General features: G+C 51.3%; 1 protein-coding gene across 1 annotated transcript in view; it reads left to right on the forward strand.

Moving 5' to 3' along the window:
* The first annotated feature begins 4,427 nt into the window (after positions 1-4,427).
* PDE8A (phosphodiesterase 8A) overlaps positions 4,428-15,115 on the forward strand; it is a 168,567-nt gene continuing 157,879 nt past the window's right edge. Inside the window, exon 1 of the mRNA XM_039256911.1 lies at positions 4,428-4,448. The gene's annotated coding sequence lies outside the window, so the exon portion shown is untranslated. The remainder of the gene's footprint in view (positions 4,449-15,115) is intronic.

Consider the following 15,115-nt stretch of genomic DNA (forward strand, 5'->3'; position numbering starts at 1 on the left):
CATATAATACCACGTTTGCTTCCTCTTTATTGCTTCATTTCCTTTGTAATTGTCACTAATTCTCCCCCAATTATATTTTACAGAGAGAGAGAGCATGAGCAGGGGAGGGGCAGAGAGAGAGGAGAGAGAATCCCAAGCAGGCTCCACACTGTCAGTGCAAAGCCTGACTCAGGGCTCGAACTCACGAACCGTGAGATCATGACCTGAGCCAAAATAAAGAGTCAAACGCTTAACCAACTGAGCTACCCAGGCGCCCCAAGACTTTATTTTTAAGTAGTGTCTACACCCACGTGGGGCTTGAACCCACAACCCCTAGATCAAGAGCCTCACACTCCTCTTACTGAGCCAGTCAGGTGCCCCAATTCTCCCAAATTTTTAATTTTTTTCTATGTTTAATTTTGAGAGAAAGACAGAGACAGAGAGACAGAGTACATGTGGGGAAAGGGCAGAGAGAGGGAGACACAGAATCCGAAGCAGGCTCCAGGCTCTGAGCTGTCAGCACAGAGCCGGACACAGGGCTCGAACTCATGAACCGTGAGATCATGACCTGAGCGTCGAAGTCGGACGCTCAACCGATTGAGCCACTCAGGCGCCCTCTCCCCAAACTTTTAAAGAATGTTACTCTTTTTAAAAAAGCCAAAAGCGGGGAGCCTGGGTGGCTTAGTCGGTTAAGCCTCCGACTGCAGCTCAGGTCAGGATCTCGCAGTTTGTGGGTTCGGGCCCCGCGTCGGGCTCTGTTTCAATCTGTGACTCCCCCTCTCTCTGACCCTCCCCTGCTCACGCTGTCTCTCTCTCTCTCTCTCTCTCCTAGAAATAAATAAAACATTAAAAAAAAATAAAAAAAAAAAAAGCCAAAAGCTTTGAGCCCTAGTTTCTGTGGGGTCAAGTACTCAGACCCTATGTCACGGTTTTCCTGGAGCCACTCCTCCTGCAGCCCCTTGCTCCCCGTTCTCCGACCCCAGCCTGCTGCACAGCGGTCACTCCGGGCAGTGACTCCACTGCGCAGATCCACTACTTTTGGGCTCCTTGGCTTTCTCTTCCTTGGTCTGCTCCCTTGGGAGGAGAAAGCATACCCAAGAGACAGAATTTTCTGAGACACTGCCTATCTGAAAATGTCTCTATCCTATCATTCTGCTGGGTTGCTAGGTTGTTAGGGAATAGAATTTACCTTTGGAAACCATTTTCTCTTACAGTTTTCAAGGCCATCGTGCTGCATTCCGGCTCGCAGTGTTGCCGCTCAGAAATCTGATGCCGTTCATGCTGATCCTTGACCACTGTTTCATGGACTGCTCTTTCATTTCTGGAAGCTTTTAGATCATTTCTTCATCCTTGGTGTTCTAATATCATAATGGATTTTTTTTTCCCCACTCGCTGTGCTGGGAATTTCAATCTGCAAATCCATGTCATGGAACTCTGGGAAATTTTAGATCCTTTCTTGGGTCATTTCCTGTCTTTTATTTCCTCTTCTCTCTTTCTGGAACTGTTATTCAAATGTTGGACCCTCTGGGTTTATCTTCTACTTTTCTTACCTTTCTTCTGTTGACTCTTTCTTTGCAGTTTTCTTTGCTTTCTGGAAATCGTCCCTTAAGTTTCTCTTCCACCTGCTCTATCAACTATTTTTCCCCCATCACCATCATTTTAATTTTTAAAAGCTTTTTCCTGACAATTAGATTGTCTTTGTCTTGAATATCTTGTTTCTGTTTGGGGGATAATATTGTTGCCTCAGCCGGTGAGGAGATTAATGGCTTTCAGGCGTTTTTCTCTGCCCTTCTGTGTTGTCTCTGGGCCCTCCGTTTCTTTTTGTTGTGTTTTCTGTGTTTTTGTTTCTGTCTTCCATTGATGGGTGCTTTCCGCAGGTACATGGGGATTGTTTGTTCTTCGTGCATTCATAACAGAGAGGCTCTGAGGAGTTGTTTGAGCACTGGGGCTTCGAGGGATAACACTTGGCAACTGGTGGGTCTCTCTGAGGGGTGACTGAGACGGGATCATACAATTCATTGGGGAAAAAACCCAACAGTAGTACTTAGAGATCTATTTTGGGGGGGGGACGGGAGGTAGTGTGCCTCTCTAGAGAAGAACGGTCCAGCTTCAGAGAGAATCCTGGGAATGGAATGGCACCAAGAGGGTGGAGGTGTGTTCAATATTCAGTTTACAAACTCCTACTTAATCCCTCTTAAAATACACTGCCTCTCAGGGCGCCTGGGGGGCTCAATCAGTTAAGTGTCTGACTTCAGCTCAGGTCATGATCTCACGGTTTGCGAGTTGAAGCCCCGCATTGGGTTTTCTGCTGTCAGCACGGAGGCCTTTTCGGATCCTAGCCTCCCCCCTGCCCCTCCCCCGCTCGCACTCTTTCTCTCTCTCAAAAATAAATAAACATAGGGGCGCCTGGGTGGCTTAGTAGGTTAAGCGTCCGACTTTCGCTTGGGTCATGATCTCGCGGTTCGTGGGTTCAAGCCCCGTGTCGGGCTCTGTGCTGACTGCCAGCTCAGAGCCTGGAGCCTGTTTCAGATTCTGTGACTCCCTCTCTCTCTGACCCTCCCCTGCTCACGCTATTTCTCTCTCTCTCCTAGAAATAAATAAAACATTAAAAATAAATAAATAAATAAATAAACAAACATAAAAAAAACAAAATTGGGGCTCCTGGGTGGCTCAGTCGGTTGAGTGTCCGACTTCGGCTCAGGTCATGATCTCGCAATCATGGGTTTGAGCCCCGCGTCGGACTCTGTGCTGACAGCTCAGAGCCTGGAGCCTGCTTCAGATTCTGTGTCTCCCTCTCTCTCTGCCCCTCCCCTGCTCACACTTTGTCTCTCTGTCTCTCAAAAAAATAAAATAAAACATTAAAAAAATTAAAACAGAAACAAAAAAAAAACCAGTGCCTTTTCTCCTGCACTTGCCTATTTCACTCCTGGGGTGTGGGGAAGGGCTCTGGGGGGAGGAAGGGGCCGGGGTCTCTAGGCCTTCAAGCCAGTCCCCTGTCCTGAGCCCCACCTTGGCCACATCTTCTGGAGGAGCAGGTGCCTTTGGGCAAGATAATCAACCTCTCTGAGCTTCAGATTTCTTAGCTGTAAAATCAGAAGAGCCCCTCTTAGTTAGAAGAGCTAACTTGCTGTGCATTCAAAAATCCTCATATAACTTTTGACTCCCCATAAATTTAACTACTAATAGCCTGCTATTGACCAGAAGCCTTCCCAATAACGTATAGTTGATTAACACATATTTTGTATATGTATTATATACTGTATTCTTACAATAAAGTAATTTAGAGAAAAGAAACAAATTTTAAAACTTTTTTTAAAATAAAGTTCATTTATTTATTTTGAGAGAGAAAGGGAGCACACACTCAAGCAGGGAAGGGACAGGGAGAGAGAGAGAGAGAGAGAGAGAGAGAATCCCAAGTTCACAGTAGAGAGCCAGATGAGGGGCTTGACCTCATCAACTGTGAGATCATGATCTGAGCCTAAGTGGGACCCTCAACCGACTAGGCCACCCAGGCACCCAGAAAATAAAATGTTATTAAGAAAATAATAAAGAAGAGAAAATACATTTATAGTACTGCACTGTATTTATGTAAGAAAAAAAATCTGTGTATAAGTGGATCCATGCAGTTCATACCCATGTTGTTGAAAGGTCAGCTATAAGAAGAGAACTACCTTAAGTCATTCCATCAAGAGTATCTTTTTAAAAAATCAGCAACTATATTTTACTTAGTAGTGAACTTTGAATATTTGCCTCTTGAGTTGGAATTAAAACAGGAGTGATCAGTATCACTACTTCTGTTCTACATTGTGGGTACTAGTCAGTGAGTCAGTGCTATAAGGCAGCAAAAATAAAAGAAACAAAAGGTGGAAGTAAAAAATACTTCTTTTGGAAAAGAAAAAGTAAAGTTGTTATTATTTTCAGATAACATGATAATGTATGTAAAAAATCAAAATGAATGTACAAACTATTGGGATTAATAAGAACAGTTCAATATCTTTTGTCTCCATTCAGAGTATATTTGTTCAATAAATGTTTTACCAAAAAAAAAAAAAAAAAAAAAGAAGAGCCCCTCTTCNAAAAAAAAAAAAAAAAAAAAAGAAGAGCCCCTCTTCAGTCACAGGTGTTAAGCATCAGGATGATGATGATGACGCTGAGGATGCTGGCACTTCCTCCTGGGCCTGGTCGAGGGCAAGGCCGCGCTCTCAGCCGCCGAACCGGCCCGCCTCCTAGCGAGCAGCAGGTCGCAGAGAGGGCCTTGGCCTTCAGCCTGGACCCCAGGATGAGGAAGACACATGGAACCGAGCAACCCAAGCTGACTTACACTGTGAGGGGGAGAGAAGTCTCGGTGGCTGTGAGTCACGACGATTCTGGGTTTGTCTGTTCCTGCAACAGCGTAATGGGAGCTGATGATGCAGCAGCAGCTGAAGGGGGCCACCTCCAGGGAGACGTGGGGCCGGGGACGTCCCCAGGTAAGGTCAGCAGGTGAGGGGCTGGGGGTGGGGCGGGGAGGAGGATAGCAGCAGCTCCTGTCATGCCAGGAGTCATATTCTTTTTCTTGTGTTTAATGTTTATTTTTGAGAGAGGCAGAGCGAGCGAGTGAGCGAGAGAGAACAGGTGAGAGTGCGCCTGCTTGCGTGGGGGAGGGGCAGAGCGCGAGGGGGACAGAGGATCTGATTTGTGCTGTGAGCACAGAGCCCGATGCAGGGCTCAAACCCACGAACCGTGAGATTGTGACCTGAACCGAATTCAAGAGTCAGACGCTCAACCGTCTGAGCCACTCAGATGCCCCGAGAGCCATGTTCTTTTATATATATATATTTTTTTTTTTTTTTAACATTTTATTTATTTTTGAGAGACAGACAGGGCATGAACGGGGGAGGGGAAGAGAGAGGGAGGCCCAGGATCCGAAGCAGCTCCAGGCTCTGAGCTGTCAGCACAGAGCCCAATGCAGGGCTCGAACACATGAATCATGAGATCATGACCTGAGCCGAAGTCGATTGCTCAACCGACTGAGCCCCCCAGTGCCCCGAGAGCCGTATTCTTCACCAAGCAGAGGAGGCGAGATGATTGAAATATTTACTGTTGTTCATGTGCTTTGTGCCTCTCCCTCATCTGACTCTTTCAAGCAGGGAGCTAGTCCCTTGGTATTTCCTTGTCTAGAGTATTTTAGTGGTCGGAGCACTGAAGCTTCTGGAAGTCAGTGTCTCTTTTTGCGTTTTTGCAATAAACTTGACTCTTATGGAGACTCTATGACATTCTGGAAGGAGAAGGAGAAAGGGTGGGCCTTTGAGAAGAGCAGAGAGAGACAGAGGGGTTTTCACTGCAGAAGGGAAAGGGGCAGAATGTTAGCTCTGGAGGGAAGGGTGGGGACAGATTCCATGCCTGATTCTAGGTGACGTCCAGGAGGTGACGTCCAGGAGGTGACAAGGCCTTGGAGGGAATGGCTGCCAGGCACGCTCGGGGAGGGTGGACCTGAGACACAGAGCTCACACCTCTCCCCCACAATTCATACCTGCCAGGGGCGCCCCAGAGCCCGAGGGGTCCGAGGGTTGGGGTGCCGGATGGTCCTGGGCCACCCCAAGGCTACAGTACGAAGCTTCTGGGACATTGACCAAACACTGGGGGAGGGAAGCTCAGTGATATGCCTGAGATTGAATTTCTTGCTAGCTCAGTGGGATAGTTGTCCGGAGTCAGATTTCAATTGAATTAGAGAAAATAAAGAAATATGCCAAACCACTACGGCTTTGCAATCCCTGCTCACATGGCCCCATCCCACGCCTGCCTGCCAGCAAGCAAGAAGCTACCAGCACAGGACGCCCCGTGTGACCCGGAGTCTGGGCTTATATTGCATCCTCTGCTCAAGAAAGGGTCCCCACCATTTGTGATTCCCTGCCTGGGGCCTCCCAAATCCTCCGTTCTGAGATTCTGCTGGAAAGGACCATCAGAGCATTTCCTGACCTGAGGGAGGCGGGGAAGCAGGGACCTGGTTCTGGAAGCAGGGGAGGGGGTGTATATTCAACGGTGGGCATGTGGCTTGGGCTGGGACACTCTGTCACAAAGTGGCCCATCACCCACAACACAGCAGTGAGCAGGGCCAGCTTCTCTTCAGCTAATGCATGAGCAGAACACCTTCCCAGGGGCCCAGCCGCGCCCCAGGCCAGCTCCTGGGGGGACCCACCCAGCACAGCCCAGCTGGGTAAGCGCGTCTGGGTGGTTAAGAGGCAAACGGCCCGGGTGGTGCCTTTGGGCAAAGCCAGCTCCTCATCACAGCTCAGGATCTGGTTGTGATCTGGCCTCCTGATGACCCCTTCATTGCATCCTGAGCACTCCCTAGTGCTCCTCCTCCCTCATCCCAGCTCCAGCCCCACTGAGCTGTTTCCAGGGCCTCTGGGGAGCCCCATCTCCCCTGCCTGTGGCTCTTCTACCAGCTGCTCCACAACACAGACACTCTGCTCATCCCTTAGGACCCAACTCCTACGCATCCCTCAGGACCCCGTGTGGCCATGTGCTCTAGGAAGGCCTCTGAACCCCACATCTAGATTGGGAACCTGTTCCAGGCCTCCTGTAGCACCCTGACTTCCTGTCTTGGTCTTTGTCCTACCTGTCGTACAGGATTGTTTCATTGCCTGGCCCCTAGGCCAGTCTGTAAGGTCTTGGACACAGGAACTGTGTCCATTTCATTTATCACAGTATCTTCAGGACCTGGCGTGGGATGAGGGAGGGAGGGAAGGGAAGACGGTTGGCACCCGCTTTGCTTTGCCCACAAGCCTTGAGCCTCCCTTGCCTTTGAAGCTCCTCAGTGAGGAAGCCCCGCGCCCCCGCCTGGCTGGAGGTTCGGGTGGTTGAGGCAGCTGTTGCTATGAAAGCAACCCGTGGACGTCTCCGGTTCCGGACCCAGGACAGGCTGGGGTGCGGACGCCCAGGAGAGCTGGAAGCCATGTCGCTGGAGGGAAATTTCAACTGCAGCCGTGCAGAAACATAGAGGTCACAGCTGAGTGACACGTGCTCCTCTGGGAGCAGGAGCGGGTTCAGATGAGAGAGGGAAAACCAGCAGAGGCTGCGTGTGGACCCCAGTAACCATTTCCTCCTCTTTTGCTACAGCGAGGGTTTAACTAAACATACAGCCCCCCTGGGCGTCTGGGTGGCGGTTAAGCATCTGACCTCGGCTCAGGTCATGATCTCACAGTTCGTGGGTTCGAGCCCTGCGCTGGGCTCTGTGCTGACAGCTCAGAGCCTGGAGCTGCTTCGGATTCTGTGTCTCCCTCTCTCTCTGCCCCTCCCCCGCTCATGCTCTGTCTCTCTGCCCCTCCCCCGCTCATGCTCTGTCTCTCTGTGTCTCTCAAAAATAAGTAAACATTAAAATTTTAAACATATGGCCCCCCCAAAATGAAATCGACATTTCCTGGCCTCCCTTGCAGCTGGATGAGGTCACGTGACTCGATTGTGGACAACGAGATGAAAGAGACATGTTGTATAACTTCCAAAGAGTGTCCTTAAGGGAGGGTCCAGGCCCTTCTCTTAGGGTGACCAACTTCTCCTCGTGTGAGACTGTCCTGATCTTAGCCCTACAAGTCTCATGCCCTGGCAAGTCCCTCGGTGCTGAGTAAACCAGGAGTGGGTCCCCTCACATTCCTCGTCCCTTGCTCTTCCCGCCCCCCCCTCCCCGCCCCCCGCCAGCGTGTGAACCTGCGAGCAGCCAGCTGGGAACTGCGAGGTGCGGCCACGCGCTGGTGATCACACAGGACTGACCTGGCGGGTGGCGCTGACACCTTGAGTGTGTGACTCAAGTTGTCCTGAGTCTGGATCACCTGAACCTGGATCACTGATCATTCCCTCTGAGCTTCGTTTCCTGGGGGAAAAAATAAACGTCTCTGTTGTTTAACTTCTGCTCGGGAGGGTTTTCTGTTGCTTGTAGCCACACGGAATCCTGATGGTAGACACAGGATGAGAGCCTTGGAGGATGCCGGGGTGCCGGAAATCACGCTGGGGGCGAGTCAGGGTTCAGCCTGGAAGTGTTCAGGGTCTCCCATCGAGGTGCCTCAGGGCTGCCCCAGGGAGTCCGGGGACTGTCCAGCCTCACCGAAGGCTTCAGTGACTCCTGCCCTTGCCTCCTTTGACAAAATGGCTCCCTTCCTGGAAAGCAATTTAAAAGCAAGAGTTGTTTTGTGTTGTTGTTGTTATTCTTCTTCTTCTTCAAATGTTTTTATTTATTTTGAGTGAGAGAGAGAGAGTGTGAGCGAGGGAAGCGCAGAGAGAGGGCGAGACACAGAATCCGAAGCAGGCTCCAGGCTCTGAGCTGTCAGCACAGGGCCCGATGCGGGGCTTGAACTCGTGAACCGTGAGATCATGACCTGAGCTGAAGTCGGACGCTTAACTGACTGCGCCACCCAGGTGCCCCTGAGCCACCCAGGCACCCCGAAAGCCCAGAGTTCTCAAAGGAATAGTCACAGCCTGACCCACCATCCCACTCAGCTCCTCCACCTCCCCAGCTGTTTAGCTACTTCTTGCCCATTTGTGTGTGAACTGCACAAAATGCATTCGGATACAAAAGTAATGTCCAAACAGAGACCAAAAAGAGACAGGACATTAAATCCTAGAAAAAAGTTGCATAAGCCTAAACCCCCAGGAGAAACCTGGCCCCAGGTGGTGTTGCTGGAAACAGCCGAGCACACCACTTGCTGCTGTGGGGACCTCCTGGGACCACTTTGGGAAGGGAACTACTCCCAGGCCTGTTGCATCATGCCCCGGGGGGCTTTGTTTCTAGCAAAGCATCTCCATTCCTGGATATGCGGTCTTGAGGTGCACCTGCGCAACCCAGGAACTTGTCTGGGTTTGTGGATGAGATTTCGGGGCGGTGGGTGGGGGTGCGTTGCCAGGCCAGGAAAAAGGGTGCAAGCTGGCTTATGTGAAGGTATAGATTCAGTGGGATTTCCCTTCCGGCCCACGCTTGGGTCATTTGGAAGGTACTAGCAGAACCCCATGCTGGAGGAATGACTGGGGCCCAGGCACCCAGAGCAGGCAGAGCCGGGCCAGCTCTCCCAGCCTGATTCTTGAAGAGATGGCCATGTCCTGTTTGTGCCTCAGTTTCCTCTTCTGCAGCTTGGGGAAATCATGAAGCCTCCTTCATGGATGTTGTGAAGGGAGGATGCAAACCCTCCATCTAGCGCCTATGTTGGTGGCTTAGTCTGGCCCGGGCTCCGTCACGAGGTGACAGGTTAGCTGCGCATCAGGACTGCGGTCCTTTGAGGGCCTGATGGGGCTTGAGGATCCACTTCCAACATGACTCAGCCTCTTTGGCAAAGAGGCCCCAGTGCCTTTCTACACGGGTCTATCCCCAGAGCTGATTGAATACTTTCACCCCATAACAGCTGGCTTCCGCCAGAGTGAGGGACCCAAGAGAGAGGATGAGGGGGAAGCCACGATGACTTTTAGGACCTAGCCTTGAAGTCGCCTGCTGTCATTTCTGCCGTATCCTGGTGGCTACCCGGGCCAGCCCTATTTAGTGCTGGAGGGACTCCACAAGGGTGCGAATGCCTGAAGCTGGGGACCCCTTGTGCCATCTTGGAAGCCAGTACCTCAGGGACCTCGCTGGGGTGCGAAGCCTCATCCTGGAGCCACGTGGAGCCTGACTTCCTGTCACGCGATAGAAGAGGTCCTGCGACCTGTGTTCTACTCACAGCCCGAAGCATCCCGATATCCCTTCCCGAAAGTTCTTTTTTGGCTTAAGGCAGCCGGAGTTGGATTCTGTGATTTCCAACCAAAGCCTGTGTCTGATTCCAGAGAGGAAGCCTCGCCCATCAGCCTGGGTTAGGGGAGAGGGAAAGGCAGGCACCCTCTGTGACTCTCACTTGGCACCTCACAAATCTGACCTAGTCTTTCGGGGTTCAAGAACAAGCACTGTGAGGGGAGTGACAGCCTGGGATTTTTTTTATATGCCTAAATAGTCATGGTTAGTTAAAAAGAAAAAGAAAAATGCTTTGCTGTGATGGTCTGACTCCGGTTCTGTCTACTTTTCCAGCGAGCATAGTGCCTGAGTCTCTGCGGAGGGGCAGAATCTTTCTCCTTTCTTTGCTGCTGAGATTCCTGCCTAACTTTGGGACTGGGCCAACCTTAGAAGAGATTCCCCGGCTCAGTCCCTTGGACGGCCAGCAATGAGGAGAATGTCTGAAGTTGTTCCCATGGGCCAGGAGAACACTGAATTTATACAAGTCTGGTCTCCCACGAAAGGTTGGTCAGAAAGCGGGAGTCAGTGCACTCTCTGTTGCCTTCATGTGGGCACAGGCAAGCTTTCACACTTCAGAAGGAGGAGGAGCCTTTTTGAACTCACCCCCTTCCGAGCTTGTGGGTCAGCTGCAGCTAGCAGCACGGTAGTCACTGGGCCCCCAGAAGCTGGCATAGATGTCCCTGCTGAGCATGCTCACTACGTGCTGGGGAAGAGAGTCCCGCCCTCCACGCAGACTCCTGTATTCTTCTAGGTCCCAAGTCACACATGTAGAGGGGGAGGCTCCAGGGGGGACCGTTATCTAGGCTCATCTGCATCCAGTCTTCCGCTCCCCTTCAACTCAGAGAAGCTGGAGTCAGATCATTTCTTAGAAACAAGGACTGCTTAGCATTGATCTCCATCACTGTAGCAAGGGCTTGGGCAAAGGGGTGTAGCGGGAGAGAATGCAGCAGATGGGGGTGGGGGGTGAGGCCCTGGCTGCCGCACGGGATGGTGTGAGCTTGGACAACTCCCCTCCCGCCACACCCTGGTTTACTTCTTTGAAAAGCGAAGATCGTGAATCACAAAATATTAGATCGAAAAGGGCTGGGGAAGTTCATCTGGGGGCTGAGTGCATAAAGTAGAACGTGTTTGGCTGCGGCTAACAGAAGGCTCAACAAAAACTAGCTTCAACAACAAAAATTCATTACACCATCCAGCAAGGAGTTCAGCTGTTGGGCGGGTCCAGAGTTGGTTAATTCAGCAGCTCTGTGATCATACTCAGGACAGCAGTGACACAGGCTCTTTCCTTTCTACTTATTTTTGTAATTTATTTAAAATCCAGGTTAGTTAACATACAGTATAGTGTTGGTTTTAGGAGTAGAACCCAGTGATTCATCACTTCCGTACAATACCCTGTGCTTCTCCCAACAAGCGCCCTCCTTAGTGCCCATCCCCCATCCAGCCCACTCCCCCCACTTCCCCCCCAGCAACCCTCTCTTTTTTCTCTGTATTTAAGAGTTTCTTATGGTTTACCTCCCTCTGTCTTTATCTTAGTTTTCCTTCATTCCCTTATGTTCATCTGCTGTGTTTCTTAAATTCCACATGCGAGTGAAGTCATATGATATTTGTCTTTCTCTGCATGACTCATTTCGCTTCGTGCATAATACCCTCCAGTTCCATCCACATTGTTGCAATGAGGAGATTTCATTCTTTTTGATCGCGGAGTAATATTCCATTGTATCTATCAACCACATCTTCTTTATCCATTCATCCCTCGATGGACATTCGGGCTCTTTCCATACTTTGGCTATTGGCGATAACGCTGCTATAAACATTGGGGTGCGTGTGCCCCTTCGAATCCGCATTTTTGTAGCCTTTGGATAAATACCTAGTAGTGCAATTGCTCCGTCATAGGGTAGTTCTATTTTTAGTCTTTTGAGGAATCTCCGTACTGGTTTCCAGAGACACAGGCTCCGGCCATCTTTCCACCTGCCGTCCTCAGGTGCCAGCAGTGTCCCCGCGTGGTGGCCAGGTGACTGAAACTGCCCCAGCCGCTCCAGGGGCAGGTGATGGTTAGATGTCCCTCCAAAGGTCTTCCTCAGAGGGAGGGAAACTTTTCCGGAAACCCTCTCTCCACACTACCGCCTCCCCCCACCCCCCAGTAGCTCATTGACTGGCTTGGGAAGGGGTGAGTAGCACGTGAAGGGGAGAGAGAAGAGGTGAGACTGGAATGGCTGATGTATAGGAAACAGGCCACGTCGGCCGCCACAGCTCAGCTTCTTTGGTAGGTGGGGACCCACGGTTAGGAGGGGTTTCTCCAAGCCAAGCCGCACAGAAATTGATGGCAGTCAGGGGGCCAGAGCGGTTCTGACTCTCAGACTTGCTCTTTCATTACAACCTGTTTCTTCTGGCCGGGATGACCTCCAGTTCGGAACGAAAGCTCTGGTTCCCTGTGCCTTTCCCTCTGGCATCACCTTACGCCCCTGGTGGGTCTAAGACAGAATTCTCTAGAGCTCATCCCTGGGCCCTTGATGTTGGTCCGCCTCCTCCTTGGCAGAGCCCTAAGGCGAAGCTGTACAGTGGCTCAGAGCTCTCAGGGCAGACAGAACCAGGGTCAGATGCCACCACTGCCTCCTCTGCCATTTCTTGACCCCAGCAGGCCCCCCTGGCAGCCACACCCTCCGCCAGTGTCCTCAGGGGCCAGCTGGGCAAGTGGAAACTGCTGGAGATTTTTCAGGTGGGGCAGCTTTAAAGGAGGGAATTGGCTACAAAGGTGTTGGGGGGCCTTGGGGAGCCAAAGCACGACAGGGGTGCTACCCGGGGACCAGGAAGCTGCCCCAGGAGCCCACACACCTCATTGCTGAGCCGCTAGAGCTTCCTCCCCCCCCCCCCCCCCCCCCCCCCCGCTGCCACTAGTGGAGCCAGAGTGGCTTTGTCCTGTCTTCTAACCTCATCAGCGCCTCCCCGGGCAGAACCCGGCTAGAAGCCAGCTGGCCATGGTTGGGAAGGGGACGGGGTCAGTGGGCGTACCTCATGTGTGGAACAGAAGCCTGTAAGATGAAGACGGAGGGCACAGATTTCAGAGTCAGAGAGGCCTGGGTTTATTTACGTCCCTTTTCTGTGACATTAGGCAAGTCAGCTCGCTTATGTGGGCTTTAGTTTACTCACTTGTAAAAGAGGAGTGATAACACATCTCTTTCGGAGTGTTGGTGCGAAGGCTCAAAAGAAATTATGAAAGAGCTTTAGCACAGTGGCCAGAAGCTTAGAAGGGCTCCTGAACAGAACCCTCGCACCTCAGGGCCTTTGTACTCTGTATTTTCTCTTACCTCTGCCCGGAACGTTCTTTCCTATATGTTTTATCTTGTCACTTCTGACTCATCCTCCTAACCCATGTAGGACACTTGGCTGCGAGCAACCAAAACCTGGACCCAAAGAGACTTATGCAAAGGCCGAAGTCTTTGTCTATTAAAGCTGGAAAGTCCCAACGTACTTCCGACTTCAGGTATGGCTTGATCAGGGGCTCAACCAACAGCACCAGTCCTCATTAACTCTGGATCGGCTCATGTGCCTAGCTCTACATCAACTTCCGTGGTCAGGAAAGTGGCACACCCTGAATATTCTACCCAAATAATTTGAGCAAGTACCAAGGGTGACTGGCTTCCCAGAAGAAAATTAGGTTTAGTTTATAAGGAGGATGCATGGGTGCCGGGCAAGAAAACCAGCTCTCCACTCATGGTTTAGCTCAGGGAAAACTTCCTTGTGTCCACTCTCCTGTGTCCAAGATGTAGTCATTTCCTACTGTAATGTACACTCAGAGCTCCTTGCACGTCACAGCTCAGCTGGTAATTATACTCCTGTGAGGCTGAGTGATACCTGCCTCCCGGCCCAGATTACGAGCTCTGTGGAGGCCGGGCCTGTTTTGTCATCATTGTATCCTCAGTGCCCAACCCACTGCCTACGCATGTAGGTACAGTGGAGTCTATACATGAAGGGATGAATCTGGAACCCTGGTTATGATGAGGCCCAGCCTGTTACCTTGACTTTTCCTAGCTGCACAGCTGCTTAGGTCAGAGTCTCCACCCACCCCCCTCACCCTCCAGTCTTGTATCCCCTGCAAGCAGCTCAGGGACACTTAACAGGACACAGCTCCTCAGAGAAGAGAAGGATAGTTTTCCCATGAGACCAGCAGGGAAGGGGGGCTGAGACCCAGAAGTCTAGAAGGGTGATTCAGGCCGGCAGAAGCAGCTTGATGAATCAGGAGAGGAGGCAGGGGAGAAGGAGGGTTACTCTGGATTAAAAGCTCTAAGAGGAGTGATTCATGATCATTGCGGCTGACATTTCAAAAGCCCCAAATACTTTTGGTAACCAGTGTGCGGCTTTGCATTTTGCCTCGCGTTTATCCTGGGAATGGAGCAGCCCCTAGCTGCTCTGGGGTATATCATATTTCACTTTCTGCTTCTCAAGCAGCAATGATGTTTGGTTCCTCAGTTTCCCGCACGTAACTTGTTACTGCCAGACTTTATTTTCGTGGAAGCTCTTCCACAGTTGGGACAAGCTGGCCTTTGGTGTCAGACAGGGAAGAGTTTGTAACCTGGTTGCGCCATCTGCTATCTGTGTGACCTAGGGCAAGTTACTTAACCTCTCTGAGCCTCCCTTTCCTCTCCAATAAAGTGAGGGTGATAATGCCAACCTCCAAGGGCTTTGGGGAGGTTTAGATGGAGATGCTTCTGTGTAGTGTGAGTTCAGGTTTAGCTGAAGCTGTGGCAGGGAGGGAGAGGGCGCTGTGTGAGGGAGGAGAAGGGGAGAAGCCACAGGACTCGGTATCTCTCCCTTCTGCCCAGGGTGGGCACGAGTCTGAGCTCCCAGAGACACTCTGTGGACTCAAGTTGGAAGGGCTCCTTGCCCAGATATAAACTCTAGGAGATACAGGACACGGGCAGTGTGGCTTCAGGGCCTAGGAGACAATGTGACACATTGTGTGTGTGTGTGTGTATGCACGTGTGTGTGTGTGTGTGTGTGTATTTGCATGTGTACAGTGGGGTATGTGAAGGAAATATAGGCTGATGGACCAGCCCGATTTGCCTAGGACTAGGGATTCCCCAGGACACAGGTCTTTCAGGACGGTCTTGGGTGAACAGAGAGCTGGTTGATCACCCTGGAAATGTGACTTTTCCCCATTCTCTCGGAGCCCATGTCTGGTCACCCTGGATGTGTGCCTTGTCCCCGGTTGCCCGGAGCCTGGAGGAGCTTTGGCACACCGAGGACCCCAGGGCCTCAGCTTTCCAGCACCGGGAGTCAGTGCCAAGGCCGCAGAGACAGGGATAAGGATGGGGTGACCTCACTGCCTCACCTCAGACCCCTCTGCAGACACTCCCAGAGATAACTGGATGGCGCTTTGCAGGAGGCTCGAGGGCTGCTTTGGTAGAACGGGAA

The sequence above is a fragment of the Hyaena hyaena genome, unplaced genomic scaffold (genome assembly GCF_003009895.1).
Source record: "Hyaena hyaena isolate Hyena2069 unplaced genomic scaffold, ASM300989v1 scaffold_13, whole genome shotgun sequence".
In the NCBI taxonomy this organism is placed as follows: domain Eukaryota; kingdom Metazoa; phylum Chordata; class Mammalia; order Carnivora; family Hyaenidae; genus Hyaena; species Hyaena hyaena.